Source organism: Daphnia pulicaria, chromosome 7 (genome assembly GCF_021234035.1).
Source record: "Daphnia pulicaria isolate SC F1-1A chromosome 7, SC_F0-13Bv2, whole genome shotgun sequence".
In the NCBI taxonomy this organism is placed as follows: domain Eukaryota; kingdom Metazoa; phylum Arthropoda; class Branchiopoda; order Diplostraca; family Daphniidae; genus Daphnia; species Daphnia pulicaria.
In genome coordinates, this window is record NC_060919.1 from 218,568 (window position 1) to 237,189 (window position 18,622).

Here is an 18,622-nt window from a genome sequence, read left to right on the forward strand (position 1 = left end):
TGTTTGATTTACATTTTGAATGTGCCGAAATAGCTCAGTTGGGAGAGCGTTAGACTGAAGATCTAAAGGTCCCTGGTTCGATCCCGGGTTTCGGCAGGAATCTTCGTTCAAAATCCCATATGGTCTAGTGGCTAGGATACCTGGCTTTCACCCAGGAGGCTCGGGTTCGATTCCCGGTATGGGAACGGAGAGATACGTTTTATTCAGGAATTCTATTGTTTCAATTCTTTTCGTTTATTTGCGGATATTTCCGGTGTTACAGTAACAAGTTGGAAATCAGCAAAGATAATCCCAATTTGATGTTGGTCCGTGTGGGGTGCGGAAGTTCCTCTGGAGTTGGTCCCGGTAGGGTGGAAGGCAACAGACGGCGTGGCAGTTTTCGTACCTGCCATCTAGTAGTATTTGGGAGAGTCAAAATCAGTATTTCGAAAAAGATTGCATTATTGGAAAAGATCAAAGCGTCGGTATCGATGATTTCCCGTAATGTCCCAGGCAAAAACGGTCACATCTGATCATTATGAGGCGTAAAGAGTCTGCAATTGTGCAATGCTAGGCAAAACATGTGGTACTGGAGATGCAGGGTATCGATCCCCGTACTTCTCGCATGCTAAGCGAGCGCTCTACCATCTGAGCTACATCCCCATGAAATGCAACACTTGAAGTGATTATAGACAACAATAATAAAATCAGAATGGATCTTCTAGGGCTCATCCGGGAATCGAACCCGGGACCTCTCGCACCCTAAGCGAGAATCATACGACTAGACCAATGAGCCGTGTTCAAAGAGTGTCAAAATGTGTTTCGAGCGTCTATGTCTAAAGTGAATTGCTTGTCTTTTGAGTTATGCGATTGGGTTCACTTTGTAGCTGTGACGAAAAAGATTGGCCGTCACCCGGACTATTCTTGTTTGATTTACATTTTGAATGTGCCGAAATAGCTCAGTTGGGAGAGCGTTAGACTGAAGATCTAAAGGTCCCTGGTTCGATCCCGGGTTTCGGCAGGAATCTTCGTTCAAAATCCCATATAGTCTAGTGGCTAGGATACCTGGCTTTCACCCAGGAGGCTCGGGTTCGATTCCCGGTATGGGAACGGAGAGATACGTTTTATTCAGGAATTCTATTGTTTCAATTCTTTTCGTTTATTTGCGGATATTTCCGGTGTTACAGTAACAAGTTGGAAATCAGCAAAGATAATCCCAATTTGATGTTGGTCCGTGTGGGGTGCCGAAGTTCCTCTGGAGTTGGTCCCGGTAGGGTGGAAGGCAACAGACGGCGTGGCAGTTTTCGTACCTGCCATCTAGTAGTATTTGGGAGAGTCAAAATCAGTATTTCGAAAAAGATTGCATTATTGGAAAAGATCAAAGCGTCGGTATCGATGATTTCCCGTAATGTCCCAGGCAAAAACGGTCACATCTGATCATTATGAGGCGTAAAGAGTCTGCAATTGTGCAATGCTAGGCAAAACATGTGGTACTGGAGATGCAGGGTATCGATCCCCGTACTTCTCGCATGCTAAGCGAGCGCTCTACCATCTGAGCTACATCCCCATGAAATGCAACACTTGAAGTGATTATAGACAACAATAATAAAATCAGAATGGATCTTCTAGGGCTCATCCGGGAATCGAACCCGGGACCTCTCGCACCCTAAGCGAGAATCATACGACTAGACCAATGAGCCGTGTTCAAAGAGTGTCAAAATGTGTTTCGAGCGTCTATGTCTAAAGTGAATTGCTTGTCTTTTGAGTTATGCGATTGGGTTCACTTTGTAGCTGTGACGAAAAAGATTGGCCGTCACCCGGACTATTCTTGTTTGATTTACATTTTGAATGTGCCGAAATAGCTCAGTTGGGAGAGCGTTAGACTGAAGATCTAAAGGTCCCTGGTTCGATCCCCGGTTTCGGCAGGAATCTTCGTTCAAAATCCCATATGGTCTAGTGGCTAGGATACCTGGCTTTCACCCAGGAGGCTCGGGTTCGATTCCCGGTATGGGAACGGAGAGATACGTTTTATTCAGGAATTCTATTGTTTCAATTCTTTTCGTTTATTTGCGGATATTTCCGGTGTTACAGTAACAAGTTGGAAATCAGCAAAGATAATCCCAATTTGATGTTGGTCCGTGTGGGGTGCGGAAGTTCCTCTGGAGTTGGTCCCGGTAGGGTGGAAGGCAACAGACGGCGTGGCAGTTTTCGTACCTGCCATCTAGTAGTATTTGGGAGAGTCAAAATCAGTATTTCGAAAAAGATTGCATTATTGGAAAAGATCAAAGCGTCGGTATCGATGATTTCCCGTAATGTCCCAGGCAAAAACGGTCACATCTGATCATTATGAGGCGTAAAGAGTCTGCAATTGTGCAATGCTAGGCAAAACATGTGGTACTGGAGATGCAGGGTATCGATCCCCGTACTTCTCGCATGCTAAGCGAGCGCTCTACCATCTGAGCTACATCCCCATGAAATGCAACACTTGAAGTGATTATAGACAACAATAATAAAATCAGAATGGATCTTCTAGGGCTCATCCGGGAATCGAACCCGGGACCTCTCGCACCCTAAGCGAGAATCATACGACTAGACCAATGAGCCGTGTTCAAAGAGTGTCAAAATGTGTTTCGAGCGTCTATGTCTAAAGTGAATTGCTTGTCTTTTGAGTTATGCGATTGGGTTCACTTTGTAGCTGTGACGAAAAAGATTGGCCGTCACCCGGACTATTCTTGTTTGATTTACATTTTGAATGTGCCGAAATAGCTCAGTTGGGAGAGCGTTAGACTGAAGATCTAAAGGTCCCTGGTTCGATCCCGGGTTTCGGCAGGAATCTTCGTTCAAAATCCCATATGGTCTAGTGGCTAGGATACCTGGCTTTCACCCAGGAGGCTCGGGTTCGATTCCCGGTATGGGAACGGAGAGATACTTTTTATTCAGGAATTCTATTGTTTCAATTCTTTTCGTTTATTTGCGGATATTTCCGGTGTTACAGTAACAAGTTGGAAATCAGCAAAGATAATCCCAATTTGATGTTGGTCCGTGTGGGGTGCGGAAGTTCCTCTGGAGTTGGTCCCGGTAGGGTGGAAGGCAACAGACGGCGTGGCAGTTTTCGTACCTGCCATCTAGTAGTATTTGGGAGAGTCAAAATCAGTATTTCGAAAAAGATTGCATTATTGGAAAAGATCAAAGCGTCGGTATCGATGATTTCCCGTAATGTCCCAGGCAAAAACGGTCACATCTGATCATTATGAGGCGTAAAGAGTCTGCAATTGTGCAATGCTAGGCAAAACATGTGGTACTGGAGATGCAGGGTATCGATCCCCGTACTTCTCGCATGCTAAGCGAGCGCTCTACCATCTGAGCTACATCCCCATGAAATGCAACACTTGAAGTGATTATAGACAACAATAATAAAATCAGAATGGATCTTCTAGGGCTCATCCGGGAATCGAACCCGGGACCTCTCGCACCCTAAGCGAGAATCATACGACTAGACCAATGAGCCGTGTTCAAAGAGTGTCAAAATGTGTTTCAAGCGTCTATGTCTAAAGTGAATTGCTTGTCTTTTGAGTTATGCGATTGGGTTCACTTTGTAGCTGTAACGAAAAAGATTGGCCGTCACCCGGACTATTCTTGTTTGATTTACATTTTGAATGTGCCGAAATAGCTCAGTTGGGAGAGCGTTAGACTGAAGATCTAAAGGTCCCTGGTTCGATCCCAGGTTTCGGCAGTAATCTTCGTTCAAAATCCCATATGGTCTAGTGGCTAGGATACCTGGCTTTCACCCAGGAGGCTCGGGTTCGATTCCCGGTATGGGAACGGAGAGATACGTTTTATTCAGGAATTCTATTGTTTCAATTCTTTTCGTTTATTTGCGGATATTTCCGGTGTTACAGTAACAAGTTGGAAATCAGCAAAGATAATCCCAATTTGATGTTGGTCCGTGTGGGGTGCGGAAGTTCCTCTGGAGTTGGTCCCGGTAGGGTGGAAGGCAACAGACGGCGTGGCAGTTTTCGTACCTGCCATCTAGTAGTATTTGGGAGAGTCAAAATCAGTATTTCGAAAAAGATTGCATTATTGGAAAAGATCAAAGCGTCGGTATCGATGATTTCCCGTAATGTCCCAGGCAAAAACGGTCACATCTGATCATTATGAGGCGTAAAGAGTCTGCAATTGTGCAATGCTAGGCAAAACATGTGGTACTGGAGATGCAGGGTATCGATCCCCGTACTTCTCGCATGCTAAGCGAGCGCTCTACCATCTGAGCTACATCCCCATGAAATGCAACACTTGAAGTGATTATAGACAACAATAATAAAATCAGAATGGATCTTCTAGGGCTCATCCGGGAATCGAACCCGGGACCTCTCGCACCCTAAGCGAGAATCATACGACTAGACCAATGAGCCGTGTTCAAAGAGTGTCAAAATGTGTTTCGAGCGTCTATGTCTAAAGTGAATTGCTTGTCTTTTGAGTTATGCGATTGGGTTCACTTTGTAGCTGTGACGAAAAAGATTGGCCGTCACCCGGACTATTCTTGTTTGATTTACATTTTGAATGTGCCGAAATAGCTCAGTTGGGAGAGCGTTAGACTGAAGATCTAAAGGTCCCTGGTTCGATCCCGGGTTTCGGCAGGAATCTTCGTTCAAAATCCCATATGGTCTAGTGGCTAGGATACCTGGCTTTCACCCAGGAGGCTCGGGTTCGATTCCCGGTATGGGAACGGAGAGATACGTTTTATTCAGGAATTCTATTGTTTCAATTCTTTTCGTTTATTTGCGGATATTTCCGGTGTTACAGTAACAAGTTGGAAATCAGCAAAGATAATCCCAATTTGATGTTGGTCCGTGTGGGGTGCGGAAGTTCCTCTGGAGTTGGTCCCGGTAGGGTGGAAGGCAACAGACGGCGTGGCAGTTTTCGTACCTGCCATCTAGTAGTATTTGGGAGAGTCAAAATCAGTATTTCGAAAAAGATTGCATTATTGGAAAAGATCAAAGCGTCGGTATCGATGATTTCCCGTAATGTCCCAGGCAAAAACGGTCACATCTGATCATTATGAGGCGTAAAGAGTCTGCAATTGTGCAATGCTAGGCAAAACATGTGGTACTGGAGATGCAGGGTATCGATCCCCGTACTTCTCGCATGCTAAGCGAGCGCTCTACCATCTGAGCTACATCCCCATGAAATGCAACACTTGAAGTGATTATAGACAACAATAATAAAATCAGAATGGATCTTCTAGGGCTCATCCGGGAATCGAACCCGGGACCTCTCGCACCCTAAGCGAGAATCATACGACTAGACCAATGAGCCGTGTTCAAAGAGTGTCAAAATGTGTTTCGAGCGTCTATGTCTAAAGTGAATTGCTTGTCTTTTGAGTTATGCGATTGGGTTCACTTTGTAGCTGTGACGAAAAAGATTGGCCGTCACCCGGACTATTCTTGTTTGATTTACATTTTGAATGTGCCGAAATAGCTCAGTTGGGAGAGCGTTAGACTGAAGATCTAAAGGTCCCTGGTTCGATCCCGGGTTTCGGCAGGAATCTTCGTTCAAAATCCCATATGGTCTAGTGGCTAGGATACCTGGCTTTCACCCAGGAGGCTCGGGTTCGATTCCCGGTATGGGAACGGAGAGATACTTTTTATTCAGGAATTCTATTGTTTCAATTCTTTTCGTTTATTTGCGGATATTTCCGGTGTTACAGTAACAAGTTGGAAATCAGCAAAGATAATCCCAATTTGATGTTGGTCCGTGTGGGGTGCGGAAGTTCCTCTGGAGTTGGTCCCGGTAGGGTGGAAGGCAACAGACGGCGTGGCAGTTTTCGTACCTGCCATCTAGTAGTATTTGGGAGAGTCAAAATCAGTATTTCGAAAAAGATTGCATTATTGGAAAAGATCAAAGCGTCGGTATCGATGATTTCCCGTAATGTCCCAGGCAAAAACGGTCACATCTGATCATTATGAGGCGTAAAGAGTCTGCAATTGTGCAATGCTAGGCAAAACATGTGGTACTGGAGATGCAGGGTATCGATCCCCGTACTTCTCGCATGCTAAGCGAGCGCTCTACCATCTGAGCTACATCCCCATGAAATGCAACACTTGAAGTGATTATAGACAACAATAATAAAATCAGAATGGATCTTCTAGGGCTCATCCGGGAATAGAACCCGGGACCTCTCGCACCCTAAGCGAGAATCATACGACTAGACCAATGAGCCGTGTTCAAAGAGTGTCAAAATGTGTTTCAAGCGTCTATGTCTAAAGTGAATTGCTTGTCTTTTGAGTTATGCGATTGGGTTCACTTTGTAGCTGTAACGAAAAAGATTGGCCGTCACCCGGACTATTCTTGTTTGATTTACATTTTGAATGTGCCGAAATAGCTCAGTTGGGAGAGCGTTAGACTGAAGATCTAAAGGTCCCTGGTTCGATCCCAGGTTTCGGCAGTAATCTTCGTTCAAAATCCCATATGGTCTAGTGGCTAGGATACCTGGCTTTCACCCAGGAGGCTCGGGTTCGATTCCCGGTATGGGAACGGAGAGATACGTTTTATTCAGGAATTCTATTGTTTCAATTCTTTTCGTTTATTTGCGGATATTTCCGGTGTTACAGTAACAAGTTGGAAATCAGCAAAGATAATCCCAATTTGATGTTGGTCCGTGTGGGGTGCGGAAGTTCCTCTGGAGTTGGTCCCGGTAGGGTGGAAGGCAACAGACGGCGTGGCAGTTTTCGTACCTGCCATCTAGTAGTATTTGGGAGAGTCAAAATCAGTATTTCGAAAAAGATTGCATTATTGGAAAAGATCAAAGCGTCGGTATCGATGATTTCCCGTAATGTCCCAGGCAAAAACGGTCACATCTGATCATTATGAGGCGTAAAGAGTCTGCAATTGTGCAATGCTAGGCAAAACATGTGGTACTGGAGATGCAGGGTATCGATCCCCGTACTTCTCGCATGCTAAGCGAGCGCTCTACCATCTGAGCTACATCCCCATGAAATGCAACACTTGAAGTGATTATAGACAACAATAATAAAATCAGAATGGATCTTCTAGGGCTCATCCGGGAATCGAACCCGGGACCTCTCGCACCCTAAGCGAGAATCATACGACTAGACCAATGAGCCGTGTTCAAAGAGTGTCAAAATGTGTTTCGAGCGTCTATGTCTAAAGTGAATTGCTTGTCTTTTGAGTTATGCGATTGGGTTCACTTTGTAGCTGTGACGAAAAAGATTGGCCGTCACCCGGACTATTCTTGTTTGATTTACATTTTGAATGTGCCGAAATAGCTCAGTTGGGAGAGCGTTAGACTGAAGATCTAAAGGTCCCTGGTTCGATCCCGGGTTTCGGCAGGAATCTTCGTTCAAAATCCCATATGGTCTAGTGGCTAGGATACCTGTCTTTCACCCAGGAGGCTCGGGTTCGATTCCTGGTATGGGAACGGAGAGATACGTTTTATTCAGGAATTCTATTGTTTCAATTCTTTTCGTTTATTTGCGGATATTTCCGGTGTTACAGTAACAAGTTGGAAATCAGCAAAGATAATCCCAATTTGATGTTGGTCCGTGTGGGGTGCGGAAGTTCCTCTGGAGTTGGTCCCGGTAGGGTGGAAGGCAACAGACGGCGTGGCAGTTTTCGTACCTGCCATCTAGTAGTATTTGGGAGAGTCAAAATCAGTATTTCGAAAAAGATTGCATTATTGGAAAAGATCAAAGCGTCGGTATCGATGATTTCCCGTAATGTCCCAGGCAAAAACGGTCACATCTGATCATTATGAGGCGTAAAGAGTCTGCAATTGTGCAATGCTAGGCAAAACATGTGGTACTGGAGATGCAGGGTATCGATCCCCGTACTTCTCGCATGCTAAGCGAGCGCTCTACCATCTGAGCTACATCCCCATAAATGCAACACTTGAAGTGATTATAGACAACAATAATAAAATCAGAATGGATCTTCTAGGGCTCATCCGGGAATCGAACCCGGGACCTCTCGCACCCTAAGCGAGAATCATACGACTAGACCAATGAGCCGTGTTCAAAGAGTGTCAAAATGTGTTTCAAGCGTCTATGTCTAAAGTGAATTGCTTGTCTTTTGAGTTATGCGATTGGGTTCACTTTGTAGCTGTAACGAAAAAGATTGGCCGTCACCCGGACTATTCTTGTTTGATTTACATTTTGAATGTGCCGAAATAGCTCAGTTGGGAGAGCGTTAGACTGAAGATCTAAAGGTCCCTGGTTCGATCCCAGGTTTCGGCAGTAATCTTCGTTCAAAATCCCATATGGTCTAGTGGCTAGGATACCTGGCTTTCACCCAGGAGGCTCGGGTTCGATTCCCGGTATGGGAACGGAGAGATACGTTTTATTCAGGAATTCTATTGTTTCAATTCTTTTCGTTTATTTGCGGATATTTCCGGTGTTACAGTAACAAGTTGGAAATCAGCAAAGATAATCCCAATTTGATGTTGGTCCGTGTGGGGTGCGGAAGTTCCTCTGGAGTTGGTCCCGGTAGGGTGGAAGGCAACAGACGGCGTGGCAGTTTTCGTACCTGCCATCTAGTAGTATTTGGGAGAGTCAAAATCAGTATTTCGAAAAAGATTGCATTATTGGAAAAGATCAAAGCGTCGGTATCGATGATTTCCCGTAATGTCCCAGGCAAAAACGGTCACATCTGATCATTATGAGGCGTAAAGAGTCTGCAATTGTGCAATGCTAGGCAAAACATGTGGTACTGGAGATGCAGGGTATCGATCCCCGTACTTCTCGCATGCTAAGCGAGCGCTCTACCATCTGAGCTACATCCCCATGAAATGCAACACTTGAAGTGATTATAGACAACAATAATAAAATCAGAATGGATCTTCTAGGGCTCATCCGGGAATCGAACCCGGGACCTCTCGCACCCTAAGCGAGAATCATACGACTAGACCAATGAGCCGTGTTCAAAGAGTGTCAAAATGTGTTTCGAGCGTCTATGTCTAAAGTGAATTGCTTGTCTTTTGAGTTATGCGATTGGGTTCACTTTGTAGCTGTGACGAAAAAGATTGGCCGTCACCCGGAATATTCTTGTTTGATTTACATTTTGAATGTGCCGAAATAGCTCAGTTGGGAGAGCGTTAGACTGAAGATCTAAAGGTCCCTGGTTCGATCCCGGGTTTCGGCAGGAATCTTCGTTCAAAATCCCATATGGTCTAGTGGCTAGGATACCTGGCTTTCACCCAGGAGGCTCGGGTTCGATTCCCGATATGGGAATGGAGAGATACGTTTTATTCAGGAATTCTATTGTTTCAATTCTTTTCGTTTATTTGCGGATATTTCCGGTGTTACAGTAACAAGTTGGAAATCAGCAAAGATAATCCCAATTTGATGTTGGTCCGTGTGGGGTGCGGAAGTTCCTCTGGAGTTGGTCCCGGTAGGGTGGAAGGCAACAGACGGCGTGGCAGTTTTCGTACCTGCCATCTAGTAGTATTTGGGAGAGTCAAAATCAGTATTTCGAAAAAGATTGCATTATTGGAAAAGATCAAAGCGTCGGTATCGATGATTTCCCGTAATGTCCCAGGCAAAAACGGTCACATCTGATCATTATGAGGCGTAAAGAGTCTGCAATTGTGCAATGCTAGGCAAAACATGTGGTACTGGAGATGCAGGGTATCGATCCCCGTACTTCTCGCATGCTAAGCGAGCGCTCTACCATCTGAGCTACATCCCCATAAATGCAACACTTGAAGTGATTATAGACAACAATAATAAAATCAGAATGGATCTTCTAGGGCTCATCCGGGAATCGAACCCGGGACCTCTCGCACCCTCGCACCTCCCCCCCCCCCCCCCCCAAGCGAGAATCATACGACTAGACCAATGAGCCGTGTTCAAAGAGTGTCAAAATGTGTTTCGAGCGTCTATGTCTAAAGTTAATTGCTTGTCTTTTGAGTTATGCGATTGGGTTCACTTTGTAGCTGTGACGAAAAAGATTGGCCGTCACCCGGACTATTCTTGTTTGATTTACATTTTGAATGTGCCGAAATAGCTCAGTTGGGAGAGCGTTAGACTGAAGATCTAAAGGTCCCTGGTTCGATCCCAGGTTTCGGCAGGAATCTTCTTTCAAAATCCCATATGGTCTAGTGGCTAGGATACCTGGCTTTCACCCAGGAGGCTCGGGTTCGATTCCCGGTATGGGAACGGAGAGATACGTTTTATTCAGGAATTCTATTGTTTCAATTCTTTTCGTTTATTTGCGGATATTTCCGGTGTTACAGTAACAAGTTGGAAATCAGCAAAGATAATCCCAATTTGATGTTGGTCCGTGTGGGGTGCGGAAGTTCCTCTGGAGTTGGTCCCGGTAGGGTGGAAGGCAACAGACGGCGTGGCAGTTTTCGTACCTGCCATCTAGTAGTATTTGGGAGAGTCAAAATCAGTATTTCGAAAAAGATTGCATTATTGGAAAAGATCAAAGCGTCGGTATCGATGATTTCCCGTAATGTCCCAGGCAAAAACGGTCACATCTGATCATTATGAGGCGTAAAGAGTCTGCAATTGTGCAATGCTAGGCAAAACATGTGGTACTGGAGATGCAGGGTATCGATCCCCGTACTTCTCGCATGCTAAGCGAGCGCTCTACCATCTGAGCTACATCCCCATGAAATGCAACACTTGAAGTGATTATAGACAACAATAATAAAATCAGAATGGATCTTCTAGGGCTCATCCGGGAATCGAACCCGGGACCTCTCGCACCCTAAGCGAGAATCATACGACTAGACCAATGAGCCGTGTTCAAAGAGTGTCAAAATGTGTTTCGAGCGTCTATGTCTAAAGTGAATTGCTTGTCTTTTGAGTTATGCGATTGGGTTCACTTTGTAGCTGTGACGAAAAAGATTGGCCGTCACCCGGACTATTCTTGTTTGATTTACATTTTGAATGTGCCGAAATAGCTCAGTTGGGAGAGCGTTAGACTGAAGATCTAAAGGTCCCTGGTTCGATCCCGGGTTTCGGTAGGAATCTTCGTTCAAAATCCCATATGGTCTAGTGGCTAGGATACCTGGCTTTCACCCAGGAGGCTCGGGTTCGATTCCCGGTATGGGAACGGAGAGATACGTTTTATTCAGGAATTCTATTGTTTCAATTCTTTTCGTTTATTTGCGGATATTTCCGGTGTTACAGTAACAAGTTGGAAATCAGCAAAGATAATCCCAATTTGATGTTGGTCCGTGTGGGGTGCGGAAGTTCCTCTGGAGTTGGTCCCGGTAGGGTGGAAGGCAACAGACGGCGTGGCAGTTTTCGTACCTGCCATCTAGTAGTATTTGGGAGAGTCAAAATCAGTATTTCGAAAAATATTGCATTATTGGAAAAGATCAAAGCGTCGGTATCGATGATTTCCCGTAATGTCCCAGGCAAAAACGGTCACATCTGATCATTATGAGGCGTAAAGAGTCTGCAATTGTGCAATGCTAGGCAAAACATGTGGTACTGGAGATGCAGGGTATCGATCCCCGGACTTCTCGCATGCTAAGCGAGCGCTCTACCATCTGAGCTACATCCCCATGAAATGCAACACTTGAAGTGATTATAGACAACAATAATAAAATCAGAATGGATCTTCTAGGGCTCATCCGGGAATCGAACCCGGGACCTCTCGCACCCTAAGCGAGAATCATACGACTAGACCAATGAGCCGTGTTCAAAGAGTGTCAAAATGTGTTTCGAGCGTCTATGTCTAAAGTGAATTGCTTGTCTTTTGAGTTATGCGATTGGGTTCACTTTGTAGCTGTGACGAAAAAGATTGGCCGTCACCCGGACTATTCTTGTTTGATTTACATTTTGAATGTGCCGAAATAGCTCAGTTGGGAGAGCGTTAGACTGAAGATCTAAAGGTCCCTGGTTCGATCCCGGGTTTCGGCAGGAATCTTCGTTCAAAATCCCATATAGTCTAGTGGCTAGGATACCTGGCTTTCACCCAGGAGGCTCGGGTTCGATTCCCGGTATGGTAACGGAGAGATACGTTTTATTCAGGAATTCTATTGTTTCAATTCTTTTCGTTTATTTGCGGATATTTCCGGTGTTACAGTAAAAAGTTGGAAATCAGCAAAGATAATCCCAATTTGATGTTGGTCCGTGTGGGGTGCGGAAGTTCCTCTGGAGTTGGTCCCGGTAGGGTGGAAGGCAACAGACGGCGTGGCAGTTTTCGTACCTGCCATCTAGTAGTATTTGGGAGAGTCAAAATCAGTATTTCGAAAAAGATTGCATTATTGGAAAAGATCAAAGCGTCGGTATCGATGATTTCCCGTAATGTCCCAGGCAAAAACGGTCACATCTGATCATTATGAGGCGTAAAGAGTCTGCAATTGTGCAATGCTAGGCAAAACATGTGGTACTGGAGATGCAGGGTATCGATCCCCGTACTTCTCGCATGCTAAGCGAGCGCTCTACCATCTGAGCTACATCCCCATGAAATGCAACACTTGAAGTGATTATAGACAACAATAATAAAATCAGAATGGATCTTCTAGGGCTCATCCGGGAATCGAACCCGGGACCTCTCGCACCCTAAGCGAGAATCATACGACTAGACCAATGAGACGTGTTCAAAGAGTGTCAAAATGTGTTTCGAGCGTCTATGTCTAAAGTGAATTGCTTGTCTTTTGAGTTATGCGATTGGGTTCACTTTGTAGCTGTGACGAAAAAGATTGGCCGTCACCCGGACTATTCTTGTTTGATTTACATTTTGAATGTGCCGAAATAGCTCAGTTGGGAGAGCGTTAGACTGAAGATCTAAAGGTCCCTGGTTCGATCCCGGGTTTCGGCAGGAATCTTCGTTCAAAATCCTATATGGTCTAGTGGCTAGGATACCTGTCTTTCACCCAGGAGGCTCGGGTTCGATTCCTGGTATGGGAACGGAGAGATACGTTTTATTCAGGAATTCTATTGTTTCAATTCTTTTCGTTTATTTGCGGATATTTCCGGTGTTACAGTAACAAGTTGGAAATCAGCAAAGATAATCCCAATTTGATGTTGGTCCGTGTGGGGTGCGGAAGTTCCTCTGGAGTTGGTCCCGGTAGGGTGGAAGGCAACAGACGGCGTGGCAGTTTTCGTACCTGCCATCTAGTAGTATTTGGGAGAGTCAAAATCAGTATTTCGAAAAAGATTGCATTATTGGAAAAGATCAAAGCGTCGGTATCGATGATTTCCCGTAATGTCCCAGGCAAAAACGGTCACATCTGATCATTATGAGGCGTAAAGAGTCTGCAATTGTGCAATGCTAGGCAAAACATGTGGTACTGGAGATGCAGGGTATCGATCCCCGTACTTCTCGCATGCTAAGCGAGCGCTCTACCATCTGAGCTACATCCCCATGAAATGCAACACTTGAAGTGATTATAGACAACAATAATAAAATCAGAATGGATCTTCTAGGGCTCATCCGGGAATCGAACCCGGGACCTCTCGCACCCTAAGCGAGAATCATACGACTAGACCAATGAGCCGTGTTCAAAGAGTGTCAAAATGTGTTTCGAGCGTCTATGTCTAAAGTGAATTGCTTGTCTTTTGAGTTATGCGATTGGGTTCACTTTGTAGCTGTGACGAAAAAGATTGGCCGTCACCCGGACTATTCTTGTTTGATTTACATTTTGAATGTGCCGAAATAGCTCAGTTGGGAGAGCGTTAGACTGAAGATCTAAAGGTCCCTGGTTCGATCCCGGGTTTCGGTAGGAATCTTCGTTCAAAATCCCATATGGTCTAGTGGCTAGGATACCTGGCTTTCACCCAGGAGGCTCGGGTTCGATTCCCGGTATGGGAACGGAGAGATACGTTTTATTCAGGAATTCTATTGTTTCAATTCTTTTCGTTTATTTGCGGATATTTCCGGTGTTACAGTAACAAGTTGGAAATCAGCAAAGATAATCCCAATTTGATGTTGGTCCGTGTGGGGTGCGGAAGTTCCTCTGGAGTTGGTCCCGGTAGGGTGGAAGGCAACAGACGGCGTGGCAGTTTTCGTACCTGCCATCTAGTAGTATTTGGGAGAGTCAAAATCAGTATTTCGAAAAAGATTGCATTATTGGAAAAGATCAAAGCGTCGGTATCGATGATTTCCCGTAATGTCCCAGGCAAAAACGGTCACATCTGATCATTATGAGGCGTAAAGAGTCTGCAATTGTGCAATGCTAGGCAAAACATGTGGTACTGGAGATGCAGGGTATCGATCCCCGTACTTCTCGCATGCTAAGCGAGCGCTCTACCATCTGAGCTACATCCCCATGAAATGCAACACTTGAAGTGATTATAGACAACAATAATAAAATCAGAATGGATCTTCTAGGGCTCATCCGGGAATCGAACCCGGGACCTCTCGCACCCTAAGCGAGAATCATACGACTAGACCAATGAGCCGTGTTCAAAGAGTGTCAAAATGTGTTTCGAGCGTCTATGTCTAAAGTGAATTGCTTGTCTTTTGAGTTATGCGATTGGGTTCACTTTGTAGCTGTGACGAAAAAGATTGGCCGTCTCCCGGACTATTCTTGTTTGATTTACATTTTGAATGTGCCGAAATAGCTCAGTTGGGAGAGCGTTAGACTGAAGATCTAAAGGTCCCTGGTTCGATCCCGGGTTTCGGCAGGAATCTTCGTTCAAAATCCCATATGGTCTAGTGGCTAGGATACCTGGCTTTCACCCAGGAGGCTCGGGTTCGATTCCCGGTATGGGAACGGAGAGATACGTTTTATTCAGGAATTCTATTGTTTCAATTCTTTTCGTTTATTTGCGGATATTTCCGGTGTTACAGTAACAAGTTGGAAATCAGCAAAGATAATCCCAATTTGATGTTGGTCCGTGTGGGGTGCGGAAGTTCCTCTGGAGTTGGTCCCGGTAGGGTGGAAGGCAACAGACGGCGTGGCAGTTTTCGTACCTGCCATCTAGTAGTATTTGGGAGAGTCAAAATCAGTATTTCGAAAAAGATTGCATTATTGGAAAAGATCAAAGCGTCGGTATCGATGATTTCCCGTAATGTCCCAGGCAAAAACGGTCACATCTGATCATTATGAGGCGTAAAGAGTCTGCAATTGTGCAATGCTAGGCAAAACATGTGGTACTGGAGATGCAGGGTATCGATCCCCGTACTTCTCGCATGCTAAGCGAGCGCTCTACCATCTGAGCTACATCCCCATGAAATGTAACACTTTAAGTGATTATAGACAACAATAATAAAATCAGAATGGATCTTCTAGGGCTCATCCGGGAATCGAACCCGGGACCTCTCGCACCCTAAGCGAGAATCATACGACTAGACCAATGAGCCGTGTTCAAAGAGTGTCAAAATGTGTTTCGAGCGTCTATGTCTAAAGTGAATTGCTTGTCTTTTGAGTTATGCGATTGGGTTCACTTTGTAGCTGTGACGAAAAAGATTGGCCGTCACCCGGACTATTCTTGTTTGATTTACATTTTGAATGTGCCGAAATAGCTCAGTTGGGAGAGCGTTAGACTGAAGATCTAAAGGTCCCTGGTTCGATCCCGGGTTTCGGCAGGAATCTTCGTTCAAAATCCCATATGGTCTAGTGGCTAGGATACCTGGCTTTCACCCAGGAGGCTCGGGTTCGATTCCCGGTATGGGAACGGAGAGATACTTTTTATTCAGGAATTCTATTGTTTCAATTCTTTTCGTTTATTTGCGGATATTTCCGGTGTTACAGTAACAAGTTGGAAATCAGCAAAGATAATCCCAATTTGATGTTGGTCCGTGTGGGGTGCGGAAGTTCCTCTGGAGTTGGTCCCGGTAGGGTGGAAGGCAACAGACGGCGTGGCAGTTTTCGTACCTGCCATCTAGTAGTATTTGGGAGAGTCAAAATCAGTATTTCGAAAAAGATTGCATTATTGGAAAAGATCAAAGCGTCGGTATCGATGATTTCCCGTAATGTCCCAGGCAAAAACGGTCACATCTGATCATTATGAGGCGTAAAGAGTCTGCAATTGTGCAATGCTAGGCAAAACATGTGGTACTGGAGATGCAGGGTATCGATCCCCGTACTTCTCGCATGCTAAGCGAGCGCTCTACCATCTGAGCTACATCCCCATGAAATGCAACACTTGAAGTGATTATAGACAACAATAATAAAATCAGAATGGATCTTCTAGGGCTCATCCGGGAATCGAACCCGGGACCTCTCGCACCCTAAGCGAGAATCATACGACTAGACCAATGAGCCGTGTTCAAAGAGTGTCAAAATGTGTTTCGAGCGTCTATGTCTAAAGTGAATTGCTTGTCTTTTGAGTTATGCGATTGGGTTCACTTTGTAGCTGTGACGAAAAAGATTGGCCGTCACCCGGACTATTCTTGTTTGATTTACATTTTGAATGTGCCGAAATAGCTCAGTTGGGAGAGCGTTAGACTGAAGATCTAAAGGTCCCTGGTTCGATCCCGGGTTTCGGCAGGAATCTTCGTTCAAAATCCCATATGGTCTAGTGGCTAGGATACCTGGCTTTCACCCAGGAGGCTCGGGTTCGATTCCCGGTATGGGAACGGAGAGATACTTTTTATTCAGGAATTCTATTGTTTCAATTCTTTTCGTTTATTTGCGGATATTTCCGGTGTTACAGTAACAAGTTGGAAATCAGCAAAGATAATCCCAATTTGATGTTGGTCCGTGTGGGGTGCGGAAGTTCCTCTGGAGTTGGTCCCGGTAGGGTGGAAGGCAACAGACGGCGTGGCAGTTTTCGTACCTGCCATCTAGTAGTATTTGGGAGAGTCAAAATCAGTATTTCGAAAAAGATTGCATTATTGGAAAAGATCAAAGCGTCGGTATCGATGATTTCCCGTAATGTCCCAGGCAAAAACGGTCACATCTGATCATTATGAGGCGTAAAGAGTCTGCAATTGTGCAATGCTAGGCAAAACATGTGGTACTGGAGATGCAGGGTATCGATCCCCGTACTTCTCGCATGCTAAGCGAGCGCTCTACCATCTGAGCTACATCCCCATGAAATGCAACACTTGAAGTGATTATAGACAACAATAATAAAATCAGAATGGATCTTCTAGGGCTCATCCGGGAATCGAACCCGGGACCTCTCGCACCCTAAGCGAGAATCATACGACTAGACCAATGAGCCGTGTTCAAAGAGTGTCAAAATGTGTTTCGAGCGTCTATGTCTAAAGTGAATTGCTTGTCTTTTGAGTTATGCGATTGGGTTCACTTTGTAGCTGTGACGAAAAAGATTGGCCGTCACCCGGAATATTCTTGTTTGATTTACATTTTGAATGTGCCGAAATAGCTCAGTTGGGAGAGCGTTAGACTGAAGATCTAAAGGTCCCTGGTTCGTTCCCGGGTTTCGGCAGGAATCTTCGTTCAAAATCCCATATGGTCAAGTGGCTAGGATACCTGGCTTTCACCCAGGAGGCTCGGGTTCGATTCCCGGTATGGGAACGGAGAGATACGTTTTATTCAGGAATTCTATTGTTTCAATTCTTTTCGTTTATTTGCGGATATTTCCGGTGTTACAGTAACAAGTTGGAAATCAGCAAAGATAATCCCAATTTGATGTTGGTCCGTGTGGGGTGCGGAAGTTCCTCTGGAGTTGGTCCCGGTAGGGTGGAAGGCAACAGACGGCGTGGCAGTTTTCGTACCTGCCATCTAGTAGTATTTGGGAGAGTCAAAATCAGTATTTCGAAAAAGATTGCATTATTGGAAAAGATCAAAGCGTCGGTATCGATGATTTCCCGTAATGTCCCAGGCAAAAACGGTCACATCTGATCATTATGAGGCGTAAAGAGTCTGCAATTGTGCAATGCTAGGCAAAACATGTGGTACTGGAGATGCAGGGTATCGATCCCCGTACTTCTCGCATGCTAAGCGAGCGCTCTACCATCTGAGCTACATCCCCATGAAATGCAACACTTGAAGTGATTATAGACAACAATAATAAAATCAGAATGGATCTTCTAGGGCTCATCCGGGAATCGAACCCGGGACCTCTCGCACCCTCGCACCCTCGCACCTCCCCCCCCCCCCAAGCGAGAATCATACGACTAGACCAATGAGCCGTGTTCAAAGAGTGTCAAAATGTGTTTCGAGCGTCTATGTCTAAAGTGAATTGCTTGTCTTTTGAGTTATGCGATTGGGTTCACTTTGTAGCTGTGACGAAAAAGATTGGCCGTCACCCGGACTATTCTTGTTTGATTTACATTTTGAATGTGCCGAAATAGCTCAGTTGGGAGAGCGTTAGACTGAAGATCTAAAGGTCCCTGGTTCGATCCCGGGTTTCGGCAGGAATCTTCGTTCAAAATCCCATATGGTCTAGTGGCTAGGATACCTGGCTTTCACCCAGGAGGCTCGGGTTCGATTCCCGGTATGGGAACGGAGAGATACGTTTTATTCAGGAATTCTATTGTTTCAATTCTTTTCGTTTATTTGCGGATATTTCCGGTGTTACAGTAACAAGTTGGAAATCAGCAAAGATAATCCCAATTTGATGTTGGTCCGTGTGGGGTGCGGAAGTTCCTCTGGAGTTGGTCCCGGTAGGGTGGAAGGCAACAGACGGCGTGGCAGTTTTCGTACCTGCCATCTAGTAGTATTTGGGAGAGTCAAAATCAGTATTTCGAAAAAGATTGCATTATTGGAAAAGATCAAAGCGTCGGTATCGATGATTTCCCGTAATGTCCCAGG

The 18,622-nt window shown here is 45.2% G+C and overlaps 51 non-coding genes across 51 annotated transcripts; 33 read left to right on the top strand and 18 right to left on the bottom strand.

Annotated features, from left to right (window-relative positions):
- The first annotated feature begins 23 nt into the window (after positions 1-23).
- Trnaf-gaa lies at positions 24-96 on the top strand. The gene has a single exon. It is a non-coding gene; the product is annotated as a tRNA-Phe (tRNA).
- Positions 97-113: 17 nt separating this feature from the next.
- On the top strand, positions 114-185 carry Trnae-uuc. The gene has a single exon. It is a non-coding gene; the product is annotated as a tRNA-Glu (tRNA).
- A 518-nt stretch (positions 186-703) lies between these two features.
- Trnap-agg lies at positions 704-775 on the bottom strand. Its single transcript has one exon. It is a non-coding gene; the product is annotated as a tRNA-Pro (tRNA).
- A 152-nt stretch (positions 776-927) lies between these two features.
- Trnaf-gaa lies at positions 928-1,000 on the top strand. Its single transcript has one exon. It is a non-coding gene; the product is annotated as a tRNA-Phe (tRNA).
- A 607-nt stretch (positions 1,001-1,607) lies between these two features.
- On the bottom strand, positions 1,608-1,679 carry Trnap-agg. Its single transcript has one exon. It is a non-coding gene; the product is annotated as a tRNA-Pro (tRNA).
- Positions 1,680-1,921: 242 nt separating this feature from the next.
- Trnae-uuc lies at positions 1,922-1,993 on the top strand. The gene has a single exon. It is a non-coding gene; the product is annotated as a tRNA-Glu (tRNA).
- Positions 1,994-2,511: 518 nt separating this feature from the next.
- Positions 2,512-2,583, bottom strand: Trnap-agg. Its single transcript has one exon. It is a non-coding gene; the product is annotated as a tRNA-Pro (tRNA).
- Positions 2,584-2,735: 152 nt separating this feature from the next.
- On the top strand, positions 2,736-2,808 carry Trnaf-gaa. The gene has a single exon. It is a non-coding gene; the product is annotated as a tRNA-Phe (tRNA).
- Positions 2,809-2,825: 17 nt separating this feature from the next.
- On the top strand, positions 2,826-2,897 carry Trnae-uuc. The gene has a single exon. It is a non-coding gene; the product is annotated as a tRNA-Glu (tRNA).
- Positions 2,898-3,415: 518 nt separating this feature from the next.
- Positions 3,416-3,487, bottom strand: Trnap-agg. The gene has a single exon. It is a non-coding gene; the product is annotated as a tRNA-Pro (tRNA).
- Positions 3,488-3,639: 152 nt separating this feature from the next.
- Positions 3,640-3,712, top strand: Trnaf-gaa. The gene has a single exon. It is a non-coding gene; the product is annotated as a tRNA-Phe (tRNA).
- A 17-nt stretch (positions 3,713-3,729) lies between these two features.
- Trnae-uuc lies at positions 3,730-3,801 on the top strand. Its single transcript has one exon. It is a non-coding gene; the product is annotated as a tRNA-Glu (tRNA).
- A 518-nt stretch (positions 3,802-4,319) lies between these two features.
- Positions 4,320-4,391, bottom strand: Trnap-agg. The gene has a single exon. It is a non-coding gene; the product is annotated as a tRNA-Pro (tRNA).
- A 152-nt stretch (positions 4,392-4,543) lies between these two features.
- Trnaf-gaa lies at positions 4,544-4,616 on the top strand. The gene has a single exon. It is a non-coding gene; the product is annotated as a tRNA-Phe (tRNA).
- Positions 4,617-4,633: 17 nt separating this feature from the next.
- On the top strand, positions 4,634-4,705 carry Trnae-uuc. Its single transcript has one exon. It is a non-coding gene; the product is annotated as a tRNA-Glu (tRNA).
- A 518-nt stretch (positions 4,706-5,223) lies between these two features.
- Positions 5,224-5,295, bottom strand: Trnap-agg. Its single transcript has one exon. It is a non-coding gene; the product is annotated as a tRNA-Pro (tRNA).
- Positions 5,296-5,447: 152 nt separating this feature from the next.
- Trnaf-gaa lies at positions 5,448-5,520 on the top strand. Its single transcript has one exon. It is a non-coding gene; the product is annotated as a tRNA-Phe (tRNA).
- A 17-nt stretch (positions 5,521-5,537) lies between these two features.
- Positions 5,538-5,609, top strand: Trnae-uuc. The gene has a single exon. It is a non-coding gene; the product is annotated as a tRNA-Glu (tRNA).
- Positions 5,610-6,351: 742 nt separating this feature from the next.
- On the top strand, positions 6,352-6,424 carry Trnaf-gaa. Its single transcript has one exon. It is a non-coding gene; the product is annotated as a tRNA-Phe (tRNA).
- A 17-nt stretch (positions 6,425-6,441) lies between these two features.
- Positions 6,442-6,513, top strand: Trnae-uuc. Its single transcript has one exon. It is a non-coding gene; the product is annotated as a tRNA-Glu (tRNA).
- A 518-nt stretch (positions 6,514-7,031) lies between these two features.
- Positions 7,032-7,103, bottom strand: Trnap-agg. Its single transcript has one exon. It is a non-coding gene; the product is annotated as a tRNA-Pro (tRNA).
- Positions 7,104-7,255: 152 nt separating this feature from the next.
- Positions 7,256-7,328, top strand: Trnaf-gaa. The gene has a single exon. It is a non-coding gene; the product is annotated as a tRNA-Phe (tRNA).
- Positions 7,329-7,934: 606 nt separating this feature from the next.
- Positions 7,935-8,006, bottom strand: Trnap-agg. Its single transcript has one exon. It is a non-coding gene; the product is annotated as a tRNA-Pro (tRNA).
- A 152-nt stretch (positions 8,007-8,158) lies between these two features.
- Trnaf-gaa lies at positions 8,159-8,231 on the top strand. Its single transcript has one exon. It is a non-coding gene; the product is annotated as a tRNA-Phe (tRNA).
- Positions 8,232-8,248: 17 nt separating this feature from the next.
- Positions 8,249-8,320, top strand: Trnae-uuc. The gene has a single exon. It is a non-coding gene; the product is annotated as a tRNA-Glu (tRNA).
- Positions 8,321-8,838: 518 nt separating this feature from the next.
- Trnap-agg lies at positions 8,839-8,910 on the bottom strand. The gene has a single exon. It is a non-coding gene; the product is annotated as a tRNA-Pro (tRNA).
- A 152-nt stretch (positions 8,911-9,062) lies between these two features.
- Trnaf-gaa lies at positions 9,063-9,135 on the top strand. Its single transcript has one exon. It is a non-coding gene; the product is annotated as a tRNA-Phe (tRNA).
- A 17-nt stretch (positions 9,136-9,152) lies between these two features.
- On the top strand, positions 9,153-9,224 carry Trnae-uuc. The gene has a single exon. It is a non-coding gene; the product is annotated as a tRNA-Glu (tRNA).
- Positions 9,225-9,989: 765 nt separating this feature from the next.
- Positions 9,990-10,062, top strand: Trnaf-gaa. The gene has a single exon. It is a non-coding gene; the product is annotated as a tRNA-Phe (tRNA).
- Positions 10,063-10,079: 17 nt separating this feature from the next.
- Trnae-uuc lies at positions 10,080-10,151 on the top strand. Its single transcript has one exon. It is a non-coding gene; the product is annotated as a tRNA-Glu (tRNA).
- A 518-nt stretch (positions 10,152-10,669) lies between these two features.
- Trnap-agg lies at positions 10,670-10,741 on the bottom strand. Its single transcript has one exon. It is a non-coding gene; the product is annotated as a tRNA-Pro (tRNA).
- A 242-nt stretch (positions 10,742-10,983) lies between these two features.
- On the top strand, positions 10,984-11,055 carry Trnae-uuc. Its single transcript has one exon. It is a non-coding gene; the product is annotated as a tRNA-Glu (tRNA).
- Positions 11,056-11,439: 384 nt separating this feature from the next.
- Positions 11,440-11,512, bottom strand: Trnaa-agc. The gene has a single exon. It is a non-coding gene; the product is annotated as a tRNA-Ala (tRNA).
- Positions 11,513-11,573: 61 nt separating this feature from the next.
- On the bottom strand, positions 11,574-11,645 carry Trnap-agg. Its single transcript has one exon. It is a non-coding gene; the product is annotated as a tRNA-Pro (tRNA).
- A 152-nt stretch (positions 11,646-11,797) lies between these two features.
- Positions 11,798-11,870, top strand: Trnaf-gaa. Its single transcript has one exon. It is a non-coding gene; the product is annotated as a tRNA-Phe (tRNA).
- Positions 11,871-12,701: 831 nt separating this feature from the next.
- Trnaf-gaa lies at positions 12,702-12,774 on the top strand. Its single transcript has one exon. It is a non-coding gene; the product is annotated as a tRNA-Phe (tRNA).
- A 607-nt stretch (positions 12,775-13,381) lies between these two features.
- On the bottom strand, positions 13,382-13,453 carry Trnap-agg. The gene has a single exon. It is a non-coding gene; the product is annotated as a tRNA-Pro (tRNA).
- A 242-nt stretch (positions 13,454-13,695) lies between these two features.
- Trnae-uuc lies at positions 13,696-13,767 on the top strand. The gene has a single exon. It is a non-coding gene; the product is annotated as a tRNA-Glu (tRNA).
- Positions 13,768-14,285: 518 nt separating this feature from the next.
- Trnap-agg lies at positions 14,286-14,357 on the bottom strand. The gene has a single exon. It is a non-coding gene; the product is annotated as a tRNA-Pro (tRNA).
- A 152-nt stretch (positions 14,358-14,509) lies between these two features.
- Positions 14,510-14,582, top strand: Trnaf-gaa. Its single transcript has one exon. It is a non-coding gene; the product is annotated as a tRNA-Phe (tRNA).
- Positions 14,583-14,599: 17 nt separating this feature from the next.
- On the top strand, positions 14,600-14,671 carry Trnae-uuc. The gene has a single exon. It is a non-coding gene; the product is annotated as a tRNA-Glu (tRNA).
- Positions 14,672-15,189: 518 nt separating this feature from the next.
- On the bottom strand, positions 15,190-15,261 carry Trnap-agg. The gene has a single exon. It is a non-coding gene; the product is annotated as a tRNA-Pro (tRNA).
- Positions 15,262-15,413: 152 nt separating this feature from the next.
- Trnaf-gaa lies at positions 15,414-15,486 on the top strand. The gene has a single exon. It is a non-coding gene; the product is annotated as a tRNA-Phe (tRNA).
- Positions 15,487-15,503: 17 nt separating this feature from the next.
- Positions 15,504-15,575, top strand: Trnae-uuc. Its single transcript has one exon. It is a non-coding gene; the product is annotated as a tRNA-Glu (tRNA).
- A 518-nt stretch (positions 15,576-16,093) lies between these two features.
- Trnap-agg lies at positions 16,094-16,165 on the bottom strand. The gene has a single exon. It is a non-coding gene; the product is annotated as a tRNA-Pro (tRNA).
- Positions 16,166-16,317: 152 nt separating this feature from the next.
- On the top strand, positions 16,318-16,390 carry Trnaf-gaa. Its single transcript has one exon. It is a non-coding gene; the product is annotated as a tRNA-Phe (tRNA).
- A 17-nt stretch (positions 16,391-16,407) lies between these two features.
- Trnae-uuc lies at positions 16,408-16,479 on the top strand. The gene has a single exon. It is a non-coding gene; the product is annotated as a tRNA-Glu (tRNA).
- Positions 16,480-16,997: 518 nt separating this feature from the next.
- Trnap-agg lies at positions 16,998-17,069 on the bottom strand. Its single transcript has one exon. It is a non-coding gene; the product is annotated as a tRNA-Pro (tRNA).
- An 832-nt stretch (positions 17,070-17,901) lies between these two features.
- On the bottom strand, positions 17,902-18,000 carry Trnap-ggg. The gene is made up of 2 exons: positions 17,965-18,000; positions 17,902-17,937 (listed from the first exon to the last, which is right to left on the bottom strand). It is a non-coding gene; the product is annotated as a tRNA-Pro (tRNA).
- A 152-nt stretch (positions 18,001-18,152) lies between these two features.
- Trnaf-gaa lies at positions 18,153-18,225 on the top strand. Its single transcript has one exon. It is a non-coding gene; the product is annotated as a tRNA-Phe (tRNA).
- A 17-nt stretch (positions 18,226-18,242) lies between these two features.
- On the top strand, positions 18,243-18,314 carry Trnae-uuc. Its single transcript has one exon. It is a non-coding gene; the product is annotated as a tRNA-Glu (tRNA).
- The last annotated feature ends 308 nt before the right edge of the window (positions 18,315-18,622 follow it).